The following is a 23,290-nucleotide window of genomic DNA, read 5'->3' on the forward strand; positions in this document are numbered from 1 at the left end:
CCCTGCACGCCCTTTTTCGTTCTACCTCTGAAGGTAACAACAAAGTAAAAAAGTGAAGCTGGGGAACTAAAAGCGGGGAGCGCTGCACACGGGCAGAGTGGCAGAGGCGTACAAACTCAGCTGGCACGTCGATGGTAATGGTGAACACAAAGGATAAAGTTGATTTCAAGCGCCGATGGTGCAGTCCGAGCGAGGGGTGGAGGTTATGATGTTTCAGGAGTGGACTTTATGTATATATATAACCTATATTTGTCTCTCTTCCTTATGACTTATGCTGCTGGTCAGTTTAACTGGATTCCTGTTTGTTTACTCAGGGCATTGCAAGCTTTACAAATAAAGCCGTTTCAATGTAAAACATCTTTATTTTAACATTCTTGGAGACAGAGTGCAAGCTTCTTATTTCGGTGTGATTTTGAAGGAACTGTGTGTTTGATAACGTTTACTTATGGTAGTGGTGATGGTTTGTGATGGGGGACGTGGGGGCACAGTGGACTGGAGTATTTTTGAATGAATCTGTTTTGAGTGGCGTGCTTCCATTAAAACGGTGGGGGGCGATAAAGGCAGCTTTGTCCAACTGGCCGTGTGTAATAAAGCCTTCACTTGCTTACCAGCCCATATGCTCTCACCAACTATATTTAATATTTTCCTCCGAGAACCTGAGTGGGATATGTTTTTTTATGTAAACAATTTGCTGCTGTGTTTTGTGTCCTTTTTGTGGTTTTACTTTGCAGCAGTTTGTTATTAAGAGCAGACAAAAGACAGTTCCCCCCTCCAACAGTCCCGGTTGTTTGGTTTCTTCATAAATAATATCTGGCAGCCAGCTTCTACACAGCATATACAATCTTGTTTGGTTGCTGGCCGCTTCTGTGACCTATTCAACATACACTGCACTGTATACTCCACTGGGAAAGTAAGTCCAGTGTTGTTTGTCCTTAAGCACCGTATCCTTCCTGCAGGAAGTTGAGCCTCCACGGTAACTAAATCCCCAATAAAGGGAAATAAATAGGCCCAATTCTCTGCTGATGGCAGGCTACAGATACGACTAGGTGCTAGGAGTGTAAATCCTGAGTTTCTATTGCTTAATTTACAGTCCTCTGCATGCTTTTCCTTTTGTCTTTGCAGCTTACATCTGACCACATCAAGCATACATAGTTCTCTGCTCCCGGAGAGCTTAAAATCAATAAGGCACCATTATTTTTCACAGGGTTTTGAGTCTGGGAAAGATTAGTTTTCCAGGGGATTTGCCGAACTAAGTAGGCAGAGAAGTGTTTTAAGATGGTATGTTCATGGCCTGCTTTAATGTTTAACTTTTTTTTCTTTCCTTTTAACACTAAAAATGCTTGGCTTAACTGCAGCTGTCATAGGTCTGCATGTTAAGGAAGCAACCTGAACGGGTGCAAAGATGTCTGTAATGATGTGTGGAATATTAAGCAATATTGTGCACAATAGTCAATTGTTGTTATTCTTTGTACATAATGGAACCCTAATCCCTTTTATCTTCTCATTCTCGCTATCATCATGCGCATATTTCTATTAGGCTACCTTTCTAGGTTGGATTAATGTCTTTTGTCTTTTGTTAATTTCTGGCTGCTGAGTTTTACATTTGAAAGTTACATTGTAGAAGCAAATGTAGGTTTTTTTTTTTCAGATGATAAAAGATTAAAGATAATGTAGATGAGATTAAGGGTCCTGGGTACCCCATCTCACCCCCTGTCATTGGCACACTCCTGGAGCAAGACTTGCTCAGCAGCCACAATAATGACAGTGCCGTGGTAACTCCTTCAATCTTAATTTGAATAGGGATCTGTTGTGTTCTGCCATCAATAGGTTGCTGAGAGGGCCCCAAAGAAGAAATATGTGCTCATCTATTTCTAACAGCGCCTTCTGCATGACTAACCAGACAATGGGTAATTGAGCCAGATAGATATGTCTTTCAAAATAAAGTTATGTGCGCAGCTGAACAATAAGGCACCTGTCAGGTCTGGCAGAGAAACGGCTTCCTGTGACATGCCCGTGGGCCATATCCAGTTGTTATCATTGCAGAGCTGTTTAGGATGTCTTCCGGGCTACTGGGCCTGGAGACGCCTAACTAGAATTACAGCCATTATCCTTGGGTTGTGTCACAGAAATTGTCTGTGAAGGTGTTACTGTAACACATCGATTATTTAACAGTGTTGGCGGTTATCAGTCTTCTCACATCAGTTGCTTGCTTGGGATGTTTCTTTTCTTTCTTTTGTTTCTGTTCCCACGGTGCTTTCCTACCAGCATGCTGACAAGTCATAATTTGGAAAACAGCAGAAGTGAAACAAAACTGCTAAAGGTCTTGGGTTTAAGCCAGGGTTTTGTTTTTTTAATAATGATGATGCATTTCTCGCCATTGAAGGATTCTCTTGCAACCATTTCCAACCAGTCCCACACCCCTTTCATGTGATAAGGATCAGAAACCTCGTCTGGTGCGTGCCAGCTGACTGGCTGGCTGGCTAGCTGGCTAGCTAGGAGTCACAATGGGTCTCCCCAACCAAATCCTGTTGCTTCAAAACCAACCAACCAGCAGACAGGGGATCACATGCTGCCTGCTCATGTTGTGAGAGCCACTCTTTCTCTCCACCTTTTTTGCCAGCCTTTGTTTTGATTGCGGTCTGGATTTATGGAAGGATTTAAGTAAACTCACCGCTGTCAGGACAGCATAGATGAAGTCATTAGGATAATGTTGTTGTCGTTTTTTGTGAATTTAGTCTTTGCTCCACTTGGGGTCTGTTTGTGATGGATGTGGGTGATTCACTAAGCACTGTTCATAATGTGCCCAGAGTAGACAAAAGCTTCCTTTTTAATTTGGGATTATGAAATTTGTATCGCTGATGATCGGGTAAAAGCACCAGAACTATCATCAGTACCCCTCATTTATCTGGTAAACAATAAACCTTCCACATGGTTCTCAGAGGAGTATTGAGATATCTTGTTCTCGCTGCTGATCAGCATGGTGATTTTCCTATTGGGTTATTCATCAATTTTGTCTGCACTGTGCACAGTATGGTTTCTTAATGTGCAATCATTGTAATAGTATTAAGGTGCTAATTTTCTTGCTTAGTCACTGGTTTGTGCCAGTATTCATCTCAGGAAATCACTGTGAGAACAGGCCTCCCTAGTTCCATATTTACACTCCTTATGCAAGATGGACAATTGAGACGTTATGGCTTGCGGTTTGTATCCTGGGAACATGGTAACAGCCTTGGTGTCTGGGACATGTATCCTTTGTTAATCTTTGTTGACCTTACTTTGGCATCTGATAGCGTCAGCAGGAGTGAAGGATGCTATACGATGTTTTGAAGCTCCTTGGCTCTAAGTCAGACTAAGGAATGGCATGTTGTATTTTTATATGCTTAACACATTACTGTTGCTTGTCATGAAGACCAGCTTAACCAGCGTTGACCTTACCGTTTTACATGACCCCCACATAATTTTCAAAAAGCAGGCTGTATCCTGTTTGCAGGACAGACAGATGTGATGTTGACTACATGGCAGTGGTTTACAGACAGCAGACTGTACAACAATGCTTTGTCTGAAAAAAAATTGTTAATTGTCCATATGCCAGACAGAATTGTGAAATATGGGGCTTCTTGGTCTTGGTGAGACTGCCTGTTTAAATAAAAGACTTAATAATTTAATGTAGAAGGAATATCATTGTCATTCCCTCACCTCAAATCACAGGTTTATCCATACAGTCAGTATGGTGTGAGGGTTGTTGTTTCACCAGACTCATATTTAACATTGACTTTTTAAAAACTAAAATTAAAAAAGTCCCGTACATTATAGATTTGTAGCTGAGAAGCATGTGGGCGAATGCTTCTTCCTGCCCCAATGAGCTATGCTCACACCCACTGTGTTTGTACCATAAAGGCTGGAGAAATGCCAGTGAAAGTTATTTATGTGCTTTGTCTAAATGTTTTGTCGCTGGTCTGCAATGGAGAGGATAAGTCCTGGCTAGTCACTGACTTGATGGGAGCCAAGACCGGCAGTGACCCATAGGTTAAGTCAGTCGGTGTTTCCCCTGACAGGCCCGCACAATCGGGACAGCTGACCTCTGTTGTTGCAGCCAGCCCACTTTGGAAGATAAGGAGGATTTGGTGCCCCTGTGCATACCTCCTCCCTACCGTAGTGGAAATTAATAGCCCTGTTTAAGTAAATGGACATGACTGGGTGAGGATGATGCAGACAGAGTCCAGACAGGATGTCATTTCTGTACACTTTTCTATCAGCGTGTCTTCGTCTGTTTATTGGAACCTCAGTATATCACATGTGTCACACACAGGAAGTGGAACCGGTTACTTGTTAGGAATGTTGCTTTTACTCTGTTTGATTAAATGTGTGTCTAATTTGATTGGATCACAAATTGGTTGTAGTGTTTTCACCTGTGTCTATCATGTGTCATTTGACTACTTCTAATAGAAAGTCAAAGGCCCCCGTAAACAGTTGCTTCTTCCACCTATCATCAGTCAGATTTGATTGGCAGAGACCAATCAACTGCAGTGATATGCAAGTAAGGCTTATTCCAACTGTAGGAAAGATGCATATGATTTTGTATTTAGTGCTGTCCACTTGGAATCTGATCTCTCTCTCTTGCATGCACGCACACCTATTGTATCAGCCCAGAGATCCAGAATCAGTGTTTCCCTGTTGTTTTCCCATATTACTCAAGACATTGTGTTTTCCCTGATACAAATGTATATAATAGTCATCATGGTATTCCTTGAAAGTACAGAAAACTGCTCCTGTAGTCTTAAAATGTGGGCCAAAGTGAGACAAAGCCCTCCCGTGCATGCATCAGTGTCCTTGACTGTCAGATCGACCTGGGATAAGCTAAGGCATTTTAAGCGTTAAAAGTGCACGACTGGTTTCTGATAGAGGATGATTGTAATTAACAACTGAAATGGAGCAGATCCGTGACAGATGTGCCATAAAGTGCTCTGGCTTTAGTGTGTGTGTGTGTATCACTGGGGCATTGCTGCTGGGGCCAGTATCCTTCACTTAACCTCGTGAGCACACTGCAGTGCTTCTACACTGTTGAGCACAAGGTTATGACAAAAATCATTAAAATCTACATTGGTAGGAGGATGGCTTCAATGAATATCGCACTGTAGAGCTTAAGCGGTAACAAAAGGCTCAAGTTTTAATATTAGAAATGTCTATGTCTAGACAGCGATGCAGAATTTTAACTCCTTTGCGCTATATGATGGGATTATTTTGTTTGATTGTTTTGCTGTGTGTTGCCCTGTTGTGCCTTGTTTGCAGAGTGGTATATGCAGTATTTCTGTTGTGTATCAGCCTTTTTCAAAAGGAAGGAACTTTCTCCTAAACAGCCCTTTGTCAATTGTGAGAAAGTGTTGCTTTTTTTTTTTTTTTTTTTTTCGCTTTTTATAGCCGGTTCCTTTCATGTTCCCAGCTCAATAACATGAGACAAATTAGAAAGTCTCGTCATGGTCTGTAGCCTGTCATTGTGTTTTTAAAAGTACTGATGAGACATATTGGGAGGAGGATGTTATTCTTGTTTGTGCTTCCACTGCTCCATAAATCAGATGATAATGAGTTTAGCTACCCTGGGAATCACCAAACCTAAAACAAATGTGGCCATTTGTACTTTTATTGTCACTGCGAATTTTGAAGTGGTGTGATGCAATGCGTTATTGTGATTGTGTCATTTCTTTCGACTCAAGCGCAAAGCTATTAAAATCTTAAGTGTTGGCTCGAAGAGGTCAGAGCTGTTCTTCCAAGCTCCATTTGGTGCACATAAACATCATAGTGTCTTCAAAATCCTTTAAATATAAATATTTGGTTTCTTGGAGTTCAGTTTAGATACTTTCTCATTCATGCGTGAATAAACTGGGACGTTACTGTGAAGCTTTTTTTTTTAAATTTTTTTTAAAGAAAGTCATTTACTGAAGCACAGAAATGGCTGTACGTGATGTTGCCTTTGGCCTATTCTTGTAAGTTGGTATAGTCTGAATATTTTAGACAAGCCTGAGATAATACAGGGAAACCTTTTACACAAAGTAGATGGGAAGGCTAAAGCGGAAAGAAGCTGAACAGTCAGCTTGGCCTTTCCTTGTTCTTGGGGCAGAAGCAGCAGCGGTATGATGTGTTTAAGGAGCACCGGCCCAGCCAAGCAGATCTAATATGCTAGAACATTATAGTCCATCTCTTTTTTTCCCTTCCTATTTCTTTCTTTGTCTAGCCCTGCTTCTATGGGATTTGTAGAGATTATTGATGGAGGATAATGATCTTGAGTGACAGTGGCCTGATTTTCTTTTTTCCTTTTTCTTTCTTCTGTAATCGCACTGTTTGTCACTGTGAAGGAGATCAACTGCCCCCTCCTCCTCCTCTGCAGCGGAGTGTATTGAAAGCTGCTGTGGATGTTTGGAGGTTAGCCACAGGGGGTGGCAAGATGCAGAATGCAGAGCTAGAGGGAAAGCACTGAGTGCTAGTCTTTATATGGGTTTACTGCCTTTAAAAGAAGAGGAAAATAAGATTACATAACACAATCAGGACAAACAGTGTCCCAGACACTATGCTAGGACTCCGACAGGAGATTTGTGTATTTGTAATTCTTACATAGCTCCACAGCTGTGTGTTCATTCAGTGCTTACCTTCCCCAGGCCATGTTTACTGGAAGCCTTTGGAAGCTCTCTGAAATGTAAACAGGACTGTAGGGCCACAGGCAGTTCAGCGCAAAGCTGCATGAGCTCGAGCCAAAACACAACGAACCAATGAACACACAAATGCTAGATGCACAGCCAGGTGCTGTATATCTGACCGCAGGAGCAGCTGTATAATTACATTGTTCTCATCTGTCTCAAGATGATCTGTGTTTGGGAAGAAAACACAGATACCAAAGGACAGAGGTCAGAGGAAGCTGACAACCTTTGATGGATAGTTTGTAGTGTATTTACTTCAATATTCTCACAGAAAGCTAAGCTAGCTACACGGCTAGTCATCAGGTCACACACGCAGATCTCTCAGGTGATGACATTTGACATATCCTGGGGGTGCATAACGACAGAAATTAGTGTCAGTTAATTATTTCCTGTCATTTTGCTTAATTTCCACTGAAAGGCGGTCTGAGCCCGGGGGTCCCTGAGGAGAGGTCTTGCTTTTCCCTTTCCTCACACAGAGACGTTTTCTTGTTTAGTCAATGCTGACTTGTTTGTTATATATTTGCTGTTGTCCTGCAGAATAGACAACATGCCCATGGCAAGGTGGTGTACAGTAAGGCCTCCTTCACCAAGGATTATGCATATGAGCTTGCTCTTTCTTTGTATAGGCTTCAAATTTTCACTGGAATCTCCACAGTTGTTGTTTGGGAAAGAGATTGAATGAAGGATCAAAGGGAATAAAAAAACAACAACAAGATATTTATTTGCACAGGAGAAATATTCTAAATATATAAAGAGAGAGATATTTATACAAAGACAAATATATTGTGCACATTCTTTCACAGTACAGGTTAGGATATATGTGTGGATTTTTTCCATTATAAATTATACACATGGGAGCCAGATCAGAGATGACAGAGTAATCATTACAAATGACAAAGGTTCCATACTATCAGGCTAGTGTAATAACTGTGAGGGTCTTCTGTGACCTTAATCCCATGTGAATTTGCCACATCCATAATTTGTAAAGTAAAAATCCCCTGCCCTGCTACCAACCACATCCAAACAATGTAATAATGTCAGTGGTGCAAATCAGTACCTTTCTATTATTGCTTTCTCTCTTTTTGCCGTGTGCGTGTATGTGTTCTCAGCATCTTTCTTCGGCCTGTTTCCATCTTTTAAAGGCTGCACTGGCTTTTTGAGTGCACATTCACATTCACGGGGCTCAGGTTGTTACACAGCATGGAGACCCATTCGCAGAAAGAGCCCGCTCAAATCCATTAGAAGAGCGAAATCTCAAAGGATGATGAAATGGATGTGAGGCAGCATGCGGTAAGGAACATTTAGCTGTCATTCTTCAGTACGCTCAACATTTATTCTGACATCATATCCAATGGGTAATGTCTGTTAATTCCAGTAAAACATAAAGACCACTATCCCGTATGAATGTGGTGCACGAAATATAGACGTGGGGTTTGTCATTTCAAAATCAAATGAGCTCCCCCGGTCGTACAAATTCTGTGGGAATAGGGCTATCAGTGCTGAAAAGAAGCATGATAGGATTTTGCCCCAGGAGTCTCATTGTGGGCTGTGCTTATTATTGATTTAATATTGAACCGAATAGTGTTAGTGTCTGTGGTTTCTTGGGGATGATAGTAATGCTAAGAAATCAAATATTTCAAGGTCAAATGCAAACATTACCCAACAGACTCCAACAAAGTGCTAAAGTATGTGTATCTCTTATTAACCAGGCAGATTTGGTGTGTAGGAACAGCTTGTGGGAGTCATTCATCTTATCAGCCCTTGCTGGAAATAGTCCAGCAATCTACCAAAAATAAAAGCAAGGCTTTCCTCTGTTCCACTGAGTCGGTGTAACTTATACTGATGCCAGCGCCTGGTGATTTCTCCAAATGCTGCCATCTTGGTGACATTCTTGGGAGCCTGCTGCAGTTTAGAGATAAGGAAGTGAGGAATAAGAAAATCTGTGTTTATTTTTGAAGCCGCTGTAAAGTCTGTCCAGTGCTGTGATTAAGGACAGTCACCTTCCTGTGCGCAGTCTTCATCTTGTGACTGATCTCTGCACGAGTGAGGTCAAGTACATTAAAGACTCTAGCTCCCGCTCTGTGTATGTCAATCCGAAATTGCATAAATATTGATGTCAAAAGACTTTTACGTGCATTCGCTAGCGGAAGAGAAGCTGCGGTGTGGGGTAGAATTGTACTCCTTATGACTGTTGGGATTTTATTTCCACTCTCTGTTCACTCCCTCCCCTCCTTCATAAGGGCACCTCATCAGATCGTTGGCCTCAATCTGTTCTGAAGCTCAAAGGTCACTCAATCACCAAGGACCCACACGTCAGGTCCTATCAGTAAACTTGGCTCCTGGTAGGAGGAATTAATTCATCTATTTTCATCTCCCTGGACACTTTTCTTCATTTACCATTCAAAAAAAAAAAAGCAGACTGTGTGGAAGCTGAATAAAGCAAAAGCAGTAATTTCCCAACCTCCTCTCCACACTTTTTGTTTTTAACGTTTTATAAGATATGTGAACATATAAATTCAGACAATTAGTAGAGGTTGATGATGGCTTGCAAAAACGATATGTAGATATGCGCTGGAGTGTGTTTTTTCATCACTCAGACTAAAGGAAGGACTGATTAGGTTTGGTGAAAGATCAAGGTGTCTTGATCATGCACATCCTTTCTTGAGAACACAATAAAGCCTGAGGGGATTTCGTGATGCTTCGCTGTTTTAAAATAAAAATGTTTTTGCCCATAAGTCAAGAGTTCATTTACTGATTGTGACAAAAGCGCTCTCACGTGTCTAATAGGATAAGATGATGAAGTGATGACATTTTATAAAAGTCAGACATGCGTGGATCCGACCTGCTGGTTTCACTGGTTAGTTAAAGTATACGACATCTAGGCATTAATTGTTTACGGCAGCTGACTCCCGTCTAAATCAGTGAGATCAAGTGTGGTGCTGACGGGCGGCAGAAAAGAGCGTAACAGATTTAAAGCAAAGTAATCCCCCTCGAGTATGGTAAGGTGTGCACAGTATTAAAGACAAAGTGCAGAGGCATGATGCGACAAAGATGCATTTTTGCAAATTTATGCAAAGGTGTGAGCGTGTGGGTGGCTTTTCTTTTCTTTTTTTGACACACTTGTAGCCACCACACCTCCCTTAAACACACCCACCGCATGCCATGCCAGCTGCAGCTGTTGTGCCTCAATGCTAGAGATGTACAAAATTCCTCTCCCTCTGCAATTAGAGCTGGAGATTGCTGAATAGCACACATTGCAATGTCCTAAAATTGCTCTCGGTCTCCTTTCTTGCTCCCGAGAACTCTGAGTAAATAGAAAGCGATGAGAGCGAATCGCGAATAAACTGGCCCCGTCTGCCTCCGAGTTGACAGATTGTGTTTTGTGCGAGCTGCTCCTTGTGATGTGCCGTTACCCCGGTTAAAGAAACCAAAGGGTGGAAAAAGGCCTCATTGATAGGGTGGGTTTCTCATGCCTGACTGGGAATGTTCGCTTTCCACAGAGTCAAGTGGTGCATTGTGATCTCAACCAAAGAAATGCAAATATATAGAACAGATGTACTACTTCTTTTCTTCCTCATCCGTTTGTCGGCAGGAGTAATCTCTCACTGTGGTGGAAATTGTGTTGGGTGCACTCTGGGTGCAAGACTAAAGTGTTAACAAGGGAAAAGCCATGTCACCCTGGCACATGTGATGGCTGCCTGCCTTTCAGGGCCTTTTCTCAATAAGGCTAGATGCTCAGGAGAGATAAATGGAGGCTTTTGTGGCCTTTGCCAGAGGGAGAACTGCACAATGCAGGACGCACACAGAGCGAGGTCTTTTCCAGAGAAAATGGTTAAAAGCAGCATTTCTACAGTCCCTCCTCCTTTCCCTTGCTTTCACTCACTCCTTCACTTTCCTCATGTCTCTCGCTCTTACCCGCTCACTCTCCAAATCTTTTCCTCCTCCGTGAGAACTGAACCTTGCTCCCATAATGTTTCCATAAACGGGCTGAGGGAATGGAAATAACTCAGACCATTTCCCATCTCCTCCTTCTATCCATCCTCCCCCCACTTGCAGTCTCTTTACAGGGCTGTGGACAGTACCTAAACACACTGCCTTTAATGATACAGAGTGTTTTACACAGCTCCGAGCACTCGCAGAGTGCACCTCGTACACCCTGGTCTTTGCAGCCTTAATATAGCTGTGCTACTGCTGCTTCATCAGACATTACCAGGCCCCTCCACTAACAGGACTGCTTTGAACAGGATGGAGGTCAAATTGGTCTTCTGCCTGAGATTTGAAGTACCACTACACAGCCAGGAGACACTGCCTCTGAATTACAAGCTATTGTGCTCCTCTTCCACTATTACCTATCATCTTTTCTTTTTCAGGGTCTCTCTGCCTTCTTTCATTCTTGCTTTTTCAAGTTATTTTTTACTTTTTGATACAGTCATTATTTCCCATGCCCACTCTGCCCATTCTTATTTGTCCTGTCTCTTTATCTTTCCCTTCCCCTTTGTGACTCTTTGCATATTATTGTCTTAACTGTCGCAATGTTGCTGTCTGCTGTTTTACATGTAGATTTGCATGTCGGTTGTTGCCTGCATCTACAGGCCATCCTGCCAGCGCAGGGCAAACTCTCATGTGGGTGGCTGTCCTGGGAACAGATGTTTTTGGTGCCACTTGTAGGGGGAAAAGCTTTGAAAGCGACTCCATAAAAGAGATGCCAGCTGCATGACAAACTAGGGCCGCCTCGTCCTCAGGAATTCTATCAGAGCCATTTCTCTCTGAGCCCTGGAAACACTGCCTGTTGAGAATAAGCAGAGTTCTCACTTAATCAGCCTGTTCCCTTTGGATAACTTCATTAATTACAGAAGGAAGTTGTTCTGCTGGAACATATGCTCCAGATGGCCACAGACTTCACTTTTATATAAAAAAAAAAGTTAATCTTTTATTTCTTAGTTTAGTAGTTAGATTATCTTACATGTTTCTTTCTTTCCACTCTCGTTGGTAGTAGACTTTCATTTTCAGCACCTACGACATTTCCAGCAGCTGGATTCATATGATCATTTAGCTTTTGCTGTACCAGTTGTTTTGTTTGTAGCGTACACCCAACTTCTCTAGCCAGCTGTGAAGCAGGCATCTGGCATCTTCTGCGGTCCTCTAAAAACACTGGAAACCATATCGTTAACAGGGCAAAGTTGCCAGTGTCAGCTTTCCTTTGCTACTTTAATGCCTCTGCACACGTCCGTAGCGCAGCACCTCTGATTTGGCATCTGCACTCTTTCCCCTGCCAAACTTCCAATGAAAAGCAGCTCTCTGGCCAGTGATTATTATTCACCTGCTAATTTTAACCACTGCACTCGTCACAAACCCTTATTATGTCCCTTATGGATGAAGGACGTCATCTGTGCTGCACACAAAATGCACTGAACCTGAACCACTGGTGTTGGCCTTTTTTTTTTTAATTTTTTTTTACCAAACTAAAGTTAGGATGGATGCTCGCCTCAGGAGATCCCAGTCATGTTTATTGGTAATGTTATACAGTGTGCAAAAAATGAAAACAACTTGCTCAGATAAGATATGTTCAGCAAGCCAGTGGCAATGCTGTACTGTTCAAAAATTAATCTATGGGTTTGCTCAGCAGTGTGATTATAGCAGCAGGGAATGAAGTCTTCTTCATCTGGTATAAACAGAGATACGGTTGCAAAGCAAATGATTTGGGAAATGTGGTGCTCAGATTTTAAATGAAGCATTATTTGTTGTCTCCCATGTATTGGGCTGTAAGGACTGTCCAAGAGGCTGAAAACAAAAGTTCCCTGAACAACCACTCGACCACTCAATTTACAGCTGAACTGAGCATTTCCCTCTTCATGACAACATGTACAGGGGTGTGTTGTTGTCTAACTCATCCTTTTAAAAAGTCTAAAAGGCAAATTTAATGTTGATTATTAAAGCTGTGGTCATTTTGAGTGACGGGGGAGTCAAAGGAACGGGGGGTTTCACAGCTAGCTGTCTGCTAGGCTAATTTGAGTCACTGAACTGGACCTTTGTCTTGTTGATTGGAGCATTTGAATCCAGTTATCTGACAAGAAGATGGATGGTTGTGTGGCTGATCATACTAGCAGACAAAATAAGTCTGTGTGTGTAAGTGAAGTTCTAGTTTTCCTCTTTTAACCAAGCTAGCTAGCTTGGCTAACAAGATGCATTCTACAAGCTACAAGCTAATAACCACAACTAGCACGCAATAAGTGCTAGCACTCCACCGTCTTGTTTAAATGTGGTTAAAGCCATAAGGTGAAATTCGATGCTTCAAATTGGGTCTTCACAAACCAGAGATGACGCCATGGCAACTGCGTCCATATTTTATATACAGCTTATAGTATTGACCATCTAGCGATGTATTTCAATCATTTAGACATCCAAATGGCAAAGTTGTCTAGTAATTTTGAAAAAAAAAAAAAGCGTTTAGTGTATTTTTTATTTACCTCTTCTGTTAATCATCTTACAACTGTTTGACAGCTTTGAAACCATCACAGCTACATCGATATTCTCTTGCACATCTGCCATCATTTTGGTTCCACTCTTTTTATAGACTATTGATTTTCTCTTTTTGTGTGCGTTTTGCCTCAAACTGCCTCAAACTGCCTGAAGCAATAATGCGTGTTTCCCTGAATTCTCTGACTCACCGCTGATCTCTGTGCCCCTCTCTCCTCCTTTCTCCTTTCCCTCCCTCAAGTTTCCATCTTTGTTCAGAAAGGAGGTCTCCTGCCACTCAAGGCTGTCATGTGCAGAAAAAGTTGCCTAGCAACAACATAGAGGGATGCAGAGCTGCTGTTTACTCTCCACCCGCTCACCTCATGTGCCCACTACCCCCTTCTCTTTCGCTGTCTTCCCCTGTTGTAGAGATGGAGTGTTATGGATGGATGGATGGATGGTGGAGGCGGCAACGCAGCCTCTGGCTCTTTGGTGAATTTGGACAACAGATACAGAATAAACTGAGAGAAGGTGGAAAGGAGAGGAGGCGGGGAGTTGGTAGGGGAGTAGTGACATTCAAGAGATGATGTGTCTGCCTGTTGCCTGCCAGCTGCTATTCCTGCCTTCCTCTCAGCAGGGGGAACTGGCCATTTCCCTTACAGTACCCTCTGTACATAACTAAAAGAGAAACTTGTGCTCCCACAGCCTGCTGTTATCAGCCAGACTAAAAATACTGAGAAGCAAGTGTATCACATGCCTGGCTATCATCACACGCTCATGAAAAGAGGCTCAATCTCAGCAGATACAGGTACCTTTGATTCTCTGTGGATTATTAAATGTTCCCCGGTGGAAGCAATCAGGCAAACCCCTTTGTTAACTTGTTTACTGTAATTACATAGCAAGGCTCAATGGGTTCCTCACTGCCATGCTGAGGAAAGCTGCAAGTTGGCTGTGGAATGACACGAGTCACACTCAAGGTTGCTGAGAATCAAAAGGCTTCACAGACACAAAGAATCTCAGTGTCGAATTAGTATTTTTATCCATCGAGTCGTTTTATGAACGGTCCAAGGCTTTTGACATCAATATGATGAAAAGGGTTGATATTAAGTTGTTAGTGCTGCTGCTGTATAGAAAGCTTTATTTAGCCCAACCTTTTTTGTTTATTTTTAACCACGCCTAGCTTAACAAAACAAATCCTACCCTTGCTCTGCCATAGGTATGATATAGTCTGTGCTGTTTTAATTAAATTAAATTTTATTTTATTTTTTAGTTGGCTTTTATTCACTTCCTTTTATGTAAAGTGGCGTACATGGTGTAGATGCCCTGTCTGAGACCATAAGGAAACACAAGCCCAGCCTCAGGGATACACAAGCTGGTGTGTTCCAAGTGTTCGCCCTAATAAATCGGATGTTTTGTTTCAAATCAAATGTGCAGCTCCAACCACTGTGGTAACCCCTGGAAAACTTTTTTTTCTTAGCTTCTCTGGAGAAAAAGCTAGCAAAATTATTTCCTATAACACTTCATTAGGTGTGCAATATATTAAGTTATTAGCTATAAGTGAAAGAATGCTTCGCTTGTCTTTAAATCTACATAAAGAGTTGAAAAAGTTTGTGAGAATAACTCAAGAAATCAACAGTTTTGACCAGATTGCAATTTTCTACAGGAATTGGTGTTGAATAAAATATATTGCACCTTATTGATGAAAAAAAAGTGTCTCTTCTGCCACTAAAACTACATTATTTCGTTATATTTCAGCTCATTCAGAATGGACCAGATGGCCACTAGCTTAGACCCCAATTTTCAGTATATTTCCTTAAATGAGTCCAAATTCTTTCTGGAGTGTTTGAAACATGAGCTGAGAAAAGATGTTATTTTAGTGTTTTGTGAATGTATGCTGTTCTGCATGCGTATCCGCTTGTGTAATGACTACCTTCACTATGTAAATTACCCATCAGACGCGTCCGTTAGTGTGCAAACTAGCAGCGTTTGTGGGATTGTGCGTTTCTCCACAGGCCCTGCTTGCACATGTGTGTAGGCTGATGAATAGTTTGTCTGTTTGCTGGGATGCAGTGACAAGAACTCTTAAGTGTTACCTCCTGTGGGCTTCCCACTCTTCAAATAAAACTCTTTCCTTCCCCTCAACTCAAATCAAAGCTGAGAACCTGCCTGCAGAGGCTGGATCAAAGGAAGACTGTGGCACAAAGACTTGTACCCGCTGCCATTCATTCAGCTTGATTAAAGTCTGTCATTTCCTGCTATTAACACGTTCCTACCTCCAACCAGAAACTGAGCAAAGCCGTTAACAGGAAGTGGCTAGAGTTGTCACTGTGTTTGAAGCTTAATTATGTAACATTATATGCTCTTTCTTTAGCCTTCCTGTGTCTCGGGAAGGCTGACTTTTTGAGAAATAATAGTTTCAGTTACATAAACATATTTACAAATAGTTGGTTGTAGTTACTAAAAAGGCACAAGTTCAGTTTTTAAGCCACTCTTCTGCAGCAGTACTCTCCTCAGTGGTGTAGGTCACAGTTATTGCTCTCCACACCCATATTTCAGCCACTCCTTTACAGATTTCCAACCAGCTTCCTTCACTAAATCCATATTAGAGCCATGACACAGCAAGCTGACCACGGGTGACTCATCAACAAACACTTAATGGCAGCCTAATGTCGAAAGTGAAAATTACAGTGCCATATGCAGCTTTCTTTAATGGACTACCAACTTGGCAGGCACAGAGAAGTGATCATCTGTAGTGTTCACTGTGCAACTTTTATGAGATGATATGAAGCAGCACATAAGTTAATCTTTGTTGGTTGGTGCGTGTGTTTGTGCACGGGAGAGTGTGTAGACCTTAAAACCACAGCTGTTTGCTTCAAAACACCAGAGAGGGGTGTCATGCAGAGTTCTGTTTTCATACATTTCTCTTCCTTTCTTGCTCTGAAGACCATCATAACCTCACCCCTCCGCGCCTCCCCTCGTGTCTGGTTGCTGCAGTCTCCGCTGCTGATGGGAAAAAGTATGCAGTGCTTAGCATATGGCATGTGGATAGAGGGATTATCATTTTTGGAAAAAAAGAAAAAAAGATGCCTCCTCCTGGGCCTTTCTGTTTATTTCTGTGTTTAAGGTGGTCGTGGTTGCTGCTAGCTCTGTCTGCCGGACAGACCTTTGTACCAGGCTGTAGTTCATAAGAGAGAATGGATAAGTGGATTCCTGCATCTCCCATCACTCCAAATGTCAGCCATCATGAGGAACTTGGAAGGTCACAGGCTTGATCTGGGGATCTTTTCCTGGGAACAATAGCTAACCCCCCCACCGATTTTTCTTTTCTTCTTTTTTCCCCTCCATTCTTGTCCTTCCTGTCAGCCTGAGAAGCTCTGAATGTCACGGTCCATTCCCTGCCCCCAACCACCAACACCAACACTCAGCATTGCTCCCCACCCCAACTCTTAGCCAACACAGCCACCTACTTTCCCTTACATATGCTAATGCTGCAGCCTCATTCAGCTGTTGGTGGCTTTGTCACAGGGGGGAGGGCTGTGTGCATTAAGGGGCAGCTGTATGCATTTCACTAAATTGACTCCAAATAGCTGCCAGACTTGTCCTGATTTTACTCTCTCCTTCTATTCTTTATACCTTTCTCCATTTTTCTTTCCAAGCTAGCTGTTAGTAAAGGAGCAAAAGGAAGGTGCTGCAGTTTATTTTTTGAGGCTTTCTGCCGTGGAGTGTGTCGGGTTTCTCTCTTTCTTTGTGTGCTTTTGGGTGGCTTGTGCTCAACAAGTGGCTGATGGATTTAATGCCCTTGGATAGCATCTCCACAGTGAGCTCATTACCACAGTAGCTCACAGGTCTCTGTTCTTAGAATTTATGGCTCTGATGAAAAAGGACTCTATTAATCAGGTAAGCATGGCAACTATTTATCTACTGTTGCTTTTTCATTTAATGGCCTCACACAGGAAAATGGTGTAAAGGCTAAATAATGCACGTTAGTTAACATGAACTTTTGTTTGAGTTGCATTTATGTGCAGCATCATCTTTATAAAAAGTGGAGTAAGGCCTTTCTGTGTTTCAGACAGTTCTTGTGAGGTGACTAAATGAGTGATTCATCTGTATATCCGTGCTTGCTCCTGTCTTCTGTTCACATCCACTGATTGACTGAAGATGGTTTTGTGTCAGCAGCAGAGATTGCAGCTGCTGCCCTGAAGTCCAAATTATCTCTCTTACACCAAAATTCTGTCAGCAGCACTGGGCTGACGGTGAGGAAGAAACTTTGAAAAGGAAATAAAAAGCTGCTGGACTGAGTACACGGAGGGAAAGACAGTCTATGGCGGCGACGCGTGCTGAGGTCGCCCTGCTGTCAGGCTGCATAAGTGCTGCTGCCCAGCTGATGCGTGTGAATGTGTTTGTGTCAGTGCGTTGACTCTGTCTTAACCGCGTCAAACACCTACTTCCCCTCTCTTGCCGGTGATAATGTGACAGCGTGGACTCTGCCTGACCTGACAGCAGAAGCACAGATCTTCTGAGAGCTTTCGAGCTGAACACTTTCCTTTTGCAAACTGAGAGTTCTCCTCTCACCGTTTATCTTCTCCTCTCCCAGAGAGAGTGTACTTTTCTGAACAGGCTGCCATTGGTATGGCTGTAGCTAAGAAAGCAGCAGGCTGCTGGGAAGTGGCGGGGTGGGGGATGATGTGTGCTGATGGAAATAGGTGGTGGTTTATTCTGGAGACCTGCTGGGCCACATCAACCCTGCATGTCCCTTTCTGTCGCCCGATAGCAGAGAAGGCCGCTGTGGTTAGGCCCAGTTTGCGGGGGACAGATGGTCCCTTTTGGAGAAGGGCCACAGCACAGTGGTCTCTGTTCGTGGGGCTCCACCAGAGCAGCCAAGAACAAACACAGTCTCCTTCTGTTGGGAACATTCAGGAGCTTCGGTCTGTGAGACCTAATGGATTCAGGAAGTGACATCTAAAACTTTGCATGCGTGTTAGGAGTGTGACTGTGACGCTGATAATTTTGAATGACCTTTAAATAAGTGCTTTGTAAATGCGCTGCTAGTCAGATTTCCAATAACGCTGCATTCCATTAGTCATATTAGTCAGTATTCTTTAGTATTGTAACAGAGGAGAGAACGGGGGACTCTTTGTCCATAGCCAAGTTTGCAACATTGCTTTAATCTTTTAATTGGTGCATTGTGAGCTTTCTGTCACTTTCCTGCAGTTCTTGTTCTTTGTTTCCATGCGAATAAACAGGGAGAATCTGTTGTCCTGTCTATTTTAATTCTCAGATCACCCTGAAACAACTAAAGGACAATGGCAGTGTGCTGCCCGGCAGGCGCTGGGCAGACGGCCAGCTGGCAGAGCGACGGGGTAGGAGACTCCCATTTTCAAGCAAAACCAAGAGGAGGCTTGCCTCTCCTGCACTGCTTATAGCCAGCACCGTGATTATTGTGCTCCTTCTATATGAGCTTTAGTCCAAGCAACTGGGGCTCTTTTCCAGAACATAGCTTTGACGCATAGCTCCGCTCCACACCTTGTCGATGTGATGCGCTTAAGCTACCCCTTGATGGATTGCTGTTAGTAATTATGTTAATCTTGGCATGTAAAGGTCATCATTCTAGTGCTGCAGTGGTAATTTTATCAATGGCTGTCATCCGTAATGCATTACTTGGCAGTGGAATTTAAAGCCATGCAGCAAATTCATATGGGGTATTTTATACTTGCACTGGAAATATGACAAATTACTTGAGGGTTGAACTGTCAGCTTAGTCGCAACCAAGCTTCAGAGCTTTTGAAGTGCTTTAAGATGATGTGTTTTGATGTTTAATGAGCCTCCAGCATATAAAAACACTAAGTGATTGTTTTAGAGGCTCTTAACGTACATCAATTTAAAACATGCTTTATAACTTTGCAATGCAGACAATGACTTTGAAGCCATGTTTATATGAAAGAAATCAATGTGCAGTCATGGTTTGTTTGTTTTTTTGACTCATTGCATTGTATATTTCTGCAAACTCTCTATTGAGCTTATTTTAATTTTTTTTAATTATTTAAACCATTCACGTCTTGATTTACTTTTACTCTCGATGTCTTTGTATTGTTCATCACCCAACCTCCCCTCAGCTTCATTTCTTTTAAAGTGAGTTACAGGTGTTTGGTTTTTAACCACGAGTAAGAGTAAGAAAGCCAAATTTATAACTACCAAAACTTTTTAGCTCTTCATTCTTTGTCATCTCCTTAGAGAAGGCTTATTAAAATATTTTTCCAGCCAGGTTGTAAGCGGTTACTTGACGTGCTGACATTAAAAAGCTTGGGTGTTGTTAGTGTCGCTATTTTTATCTTTAATTGTGACTGAGATGAAAATCAGGCTACACTGTAAGAGTCAAATGCTGGTAATTCCAAAGTGTTAAGACTCCATTTATGTTAGCAGTAATTGTGTTGTCTTTGTATTTACCCCTTAGCCAAAGTTCACTCTACAGACTCACAATTATTTAGGCCACTCTGCTCTGGCGGAGCCTTTTTCTTTGTCTATAGTGGAGCATATGGTAGATATTACGGGATTTGAAAGTGTGCAGGAAATGAAAAGAATTCACTTTTTTTTGTAGTTTCTGTAAGGTAAATACTCACTGTTCCCTCAACCAAGTGAAATAGAGTCACATTGTGGTTGACCCCTGAGCCTCAGACTCAGCTGTAGCCAGCACATTCCAGATGGAGCTACAGCCAGCACAAAGCAGAGCAGGCTTCAGGGCACGCTGGTGTAGCAAAACGGACTGCGTGTTCATGTTCATGTAAGCCGCCTCCCTGATAAGACTAAGGCTACAAATAACCACCGGCCCAAACCGCAAACTCCACAGCGAAGCAAACAGCTATCTTTTGTTTAATTGTACGTGTGAGAGCATAGCTGTTGACAGATGAGGTGTGGCTCGGTAACTGCTGGAGGGCTGTCACCTCGGGTTAGAGCTGCAGCCACAGAAGCAGATTATCAGATTCGGCTCAGCTCGGAAAATGTCTCTACTGCCACTTGTATTCCAGCCGTTTTCCGTCTTGTGTCTGTGGAAAGCCGTTCAATTTTAGGATGCTGTGGAAGTATAAAAGTCTGATTCTGGTATGAAGCAACTTCCTCTTTGAAAAGCTTCCCATCTAGTCCACTTGATCTAGAAAGGAAACAGGTGAAAGGATTTTTACTTGAGTTTTATATAGATCAAAATGCAGACAGAGCATAAAGAGACTTCTTTTGAAGCTGCACTTATGCCAGAGGTAACATTCCTGCAGTTACTTTGGTGGGCGCTTTTTGGTCTTTTTTTTCTCTTTCCAATAGCTTCTTTACTCCTAAGATCTGTGCACCTGCGGCACTGACTGGGCATTAGTAAATGTGGGCATTTCCCACAGTGCATTGTCAGGCTGGGTGAAGGGTGAGTGTGTGAGAGTATAGTTTACTCTGTGCTGTCTGACCTCCTTTTTTTTCCTTCTTTTAAATCTTTCCTACTTGTTTGTCTTCTGTTGGTTCAACTCGGGTCTGGATGCGCTGAGATATAAAAAAGAAAACAAACCTCTAATTGTCTCTCATGCTCCTGTGGAAGCTGCTTCGCTTCAGAGCCTCTTTCTCCACAAGCACACACCCATATGAACTCAGGCTCCACTCTTTTGTAACATTTTATGTCTTTAATCTCCGCTGCTGCTGTCATGCCAATCATCACTCTCTCATGAGGTCACTGCATGTGTTTGTGTGGTTGTGTAATTATGGGCAGTGCCAGGCATATTGGATTGTGTCAGACTTTTCAGTGGTGATGCCCTCGTTTCTGTAAATGGTTTGCACTGTAAAAAGTCCAAATTCAAAATGAATGTTTTTGTGTGTATGTGTGTTTTAGATGTATTTCTTCTAAGCTGACATAACCTAAAAGGGTAAATATCAGGTTTCCTCTACAAAAAGTTTATTTACCAAGTGAGTCAACAATCTTGGACTGAATTCAGTGTAAATGTGGAGCTAGATCACGGAAAAATAGGAGTCCAGGGACTGTCCTTCAGAAAATCACTTCATGGATGGTGTCATTCTTTCTGGCGCATATTTAAAAAATGACACTTGCCAAAGAGAGTAGCACTCTGACATTATTAGTATAGCTGGTCTGTCAAGACAACTTCTGTGTTTGAAAACACTGGTGAAATCAACTGTAAATGTCAAGTTGAGAAAATCTGGTATAGCAGGTTGTGTATTTTCCATAGAAACAACAGCAACTGTTGGTTCCAGAAAGCTTGGGGTGACACAGTGTACCAAGAGTGTCGAAAGCTACCAGTTTTGACAGAAATTTGGGAACAAAAAAACCCCTGCCCCTACTGTGTATATATGCCAGTGCCTAGCTGATAATAGTGCATTAAAGGAAATGGAAACATGTCTAAATATGTAACAAGAAAGTAAGGGGAACATTCTTTTTCACAGCGACCCAATGGGTAAAGTAATACAGTACTTTTGAGACGTATCTTGAAGTGGATACAGCGGTTGTTAGCACATCACATGGCAGTACATCATCTTTGCTTATCAAACAGAAGGTTATGAGTTGAAATCCAACCCTGCAATAAAACACCTGGGATGTTTTTTTAAATTAGTATTGCAAGTGCTGCTCTAGATGCATGAGTAAATATGAATAGTGACGTTAAATTTAACCCTCTCAGGCTCAAATCAAACTTTTTGTTGCTAATGCACAACCAAGTCCTGCAGTGGTACTTCTGAGTAAAAAAAAAAAACTCATAAAATATGTATGTGGGGTAATCAGGTTGTTAGTTTTTAACTTTTGCAAATCTGCAATGCCTGCCTTGAGAGAGTTAACAAGCTTACAATGACCCTTTGACTGAAGTTCTTAATTTGTTTTTGTTTGAGCTTTTACAGTGTCGGAGGCTGCGCACAGTACACATATGGGGACTATGACAGAAAAATGAGATGGCAGATTAGTACTAAAAGATGTTGGTGCTGATGATACACTCATAGACAAATGTTCTCACAGGACAGGTTTGCGACAAATAAACCACCCAGCGTTTGGCTTGGATTGCCACAAGTCAGAACTTGCTGAGATGTTTGCAAAATCTTGTCCACAGCAATTCTAGCTAGTTAACGGTCTCCGCTCTGTGTGTGGGTTTTTTCCCTTCTTCTTAAAGATGTGGTCTTTGTTGTGCATGTACTTTGTGGACCATGCAACCCATTGTTTACTTAGTCACTGAGTTGACCTGCAATTACCAATGAATCATGATCCAAATTAAAACCAGAAGGACCCTATGCTGTCTCTTTTTCATATAATGAAATAAGTTACCCCAAGTTTACTTATTTGCATTCTTGAAGTATTACCTTTTTAAGTGTTAAATGCTAAAATGCTAAAGAGAGGTTGTTTTTAATGAATAGGCTCACTCATTTTGGCATGTCATTCAAGGGGAAGCTGGCATTCAGCAGCTCTTCTTCTCTTGATGTGTTGTTAGAAAAGCGTAACCTTTGTTTGGTTAAGAGAACAAACATGCCCTCTCCTCATTTGCTTATTGTTGTTGTAATGCAGAACCACATCCAGTTCTGTGTGGGTGTTCATTTTAAGCACAACTGTCAGGATTTCTGGCCTTCATTCTGTGTGACTTGCAAATTCTGCAGACCCCCAGTTACACACCCAGAGCCTTTGAAGACATGCCAAATTTGATTTCCAAGTATACCAGAGCTTTGAGTGACAGTGACTTATGAGGAGGAAAGGATGGAGGGGAAGTAGTGGGTAAATGGAGGATGATTTTGACCGTCTGTTTGGTAAGTGACAGTCACATCCCTCTATCCTCGCTGATGGACAACACTGTGAAATTGGTCACTGCTGAAGTAATATTTTTAATTCCGTAGCTTACTTCTTGCGTAACCCTACTTAACCTAAATATTTATGAGGTTTTTTTTAATATTGTTAAATTTAGTTTTATGTATTTTCCAAACCATGTGAATATTTTAAAGGATAAGAAGGCTTGATATAGTCTGTAGTTTCATCATATCAGGCTTGATAAGGCAGCTGGCTGGGACTCATTTTACTAGCTTCCCTACCGCCCACTGAGGGTGTGACCCTCCATTCACACTGGCCATTAAAATCTCAGCACTACTCTCTGCAGGCAATATTGGCACATCACGGTGTTCGGTAGGTGGTCTAA

At 42.1% G+C, this 23,290-nt stretch overlaps 1 protein-coding gene across 6 annotated transcripts in view; it reads left to right on the forward strand.

Moving 5' to 3' along the window:
- Positions 1–23,290, forward strand: part of sipa1l2a (signal-induced proliferation-associated 1like 2, genome duplicate a) — a 79,603-nt gene that overhangs the window by 325 nt on the left and 55,988 nt on the right. Inside the window, exons 1-2 of one of the 6 annotated variants that reach the window (XM_085183690.1) lie at positions 2–9,446; positions 9,477–17,042. The exons of 4 other annotated variants lie outside the window; for them this stretch is intronic. The gene's annotated coding sequence lies outside the window, so the exon portion shown is untranslated. Of the gene's footprint in view, position 1; positions 17,043–23,290 lie in introns of those variants that run through there. One more of the 6 variants, XM_085183689.1, reaches the window with a different exon arrangement.

The sequence above is a fragment of the Neolamprologus multifasciatus genome, chromosome 13, assembly GCF_963576455.1.
Source record: "Neolamprologus multifasciatus chromosome 13, fNeoMul1.2, whole genome shotgun sequence".
NCBI lineage: Eukaryota > Metazoa > Chordata > Actinopteri > Cichliformes > Cichlidae > Neolamprologus > Neolamprologus multifasciatus.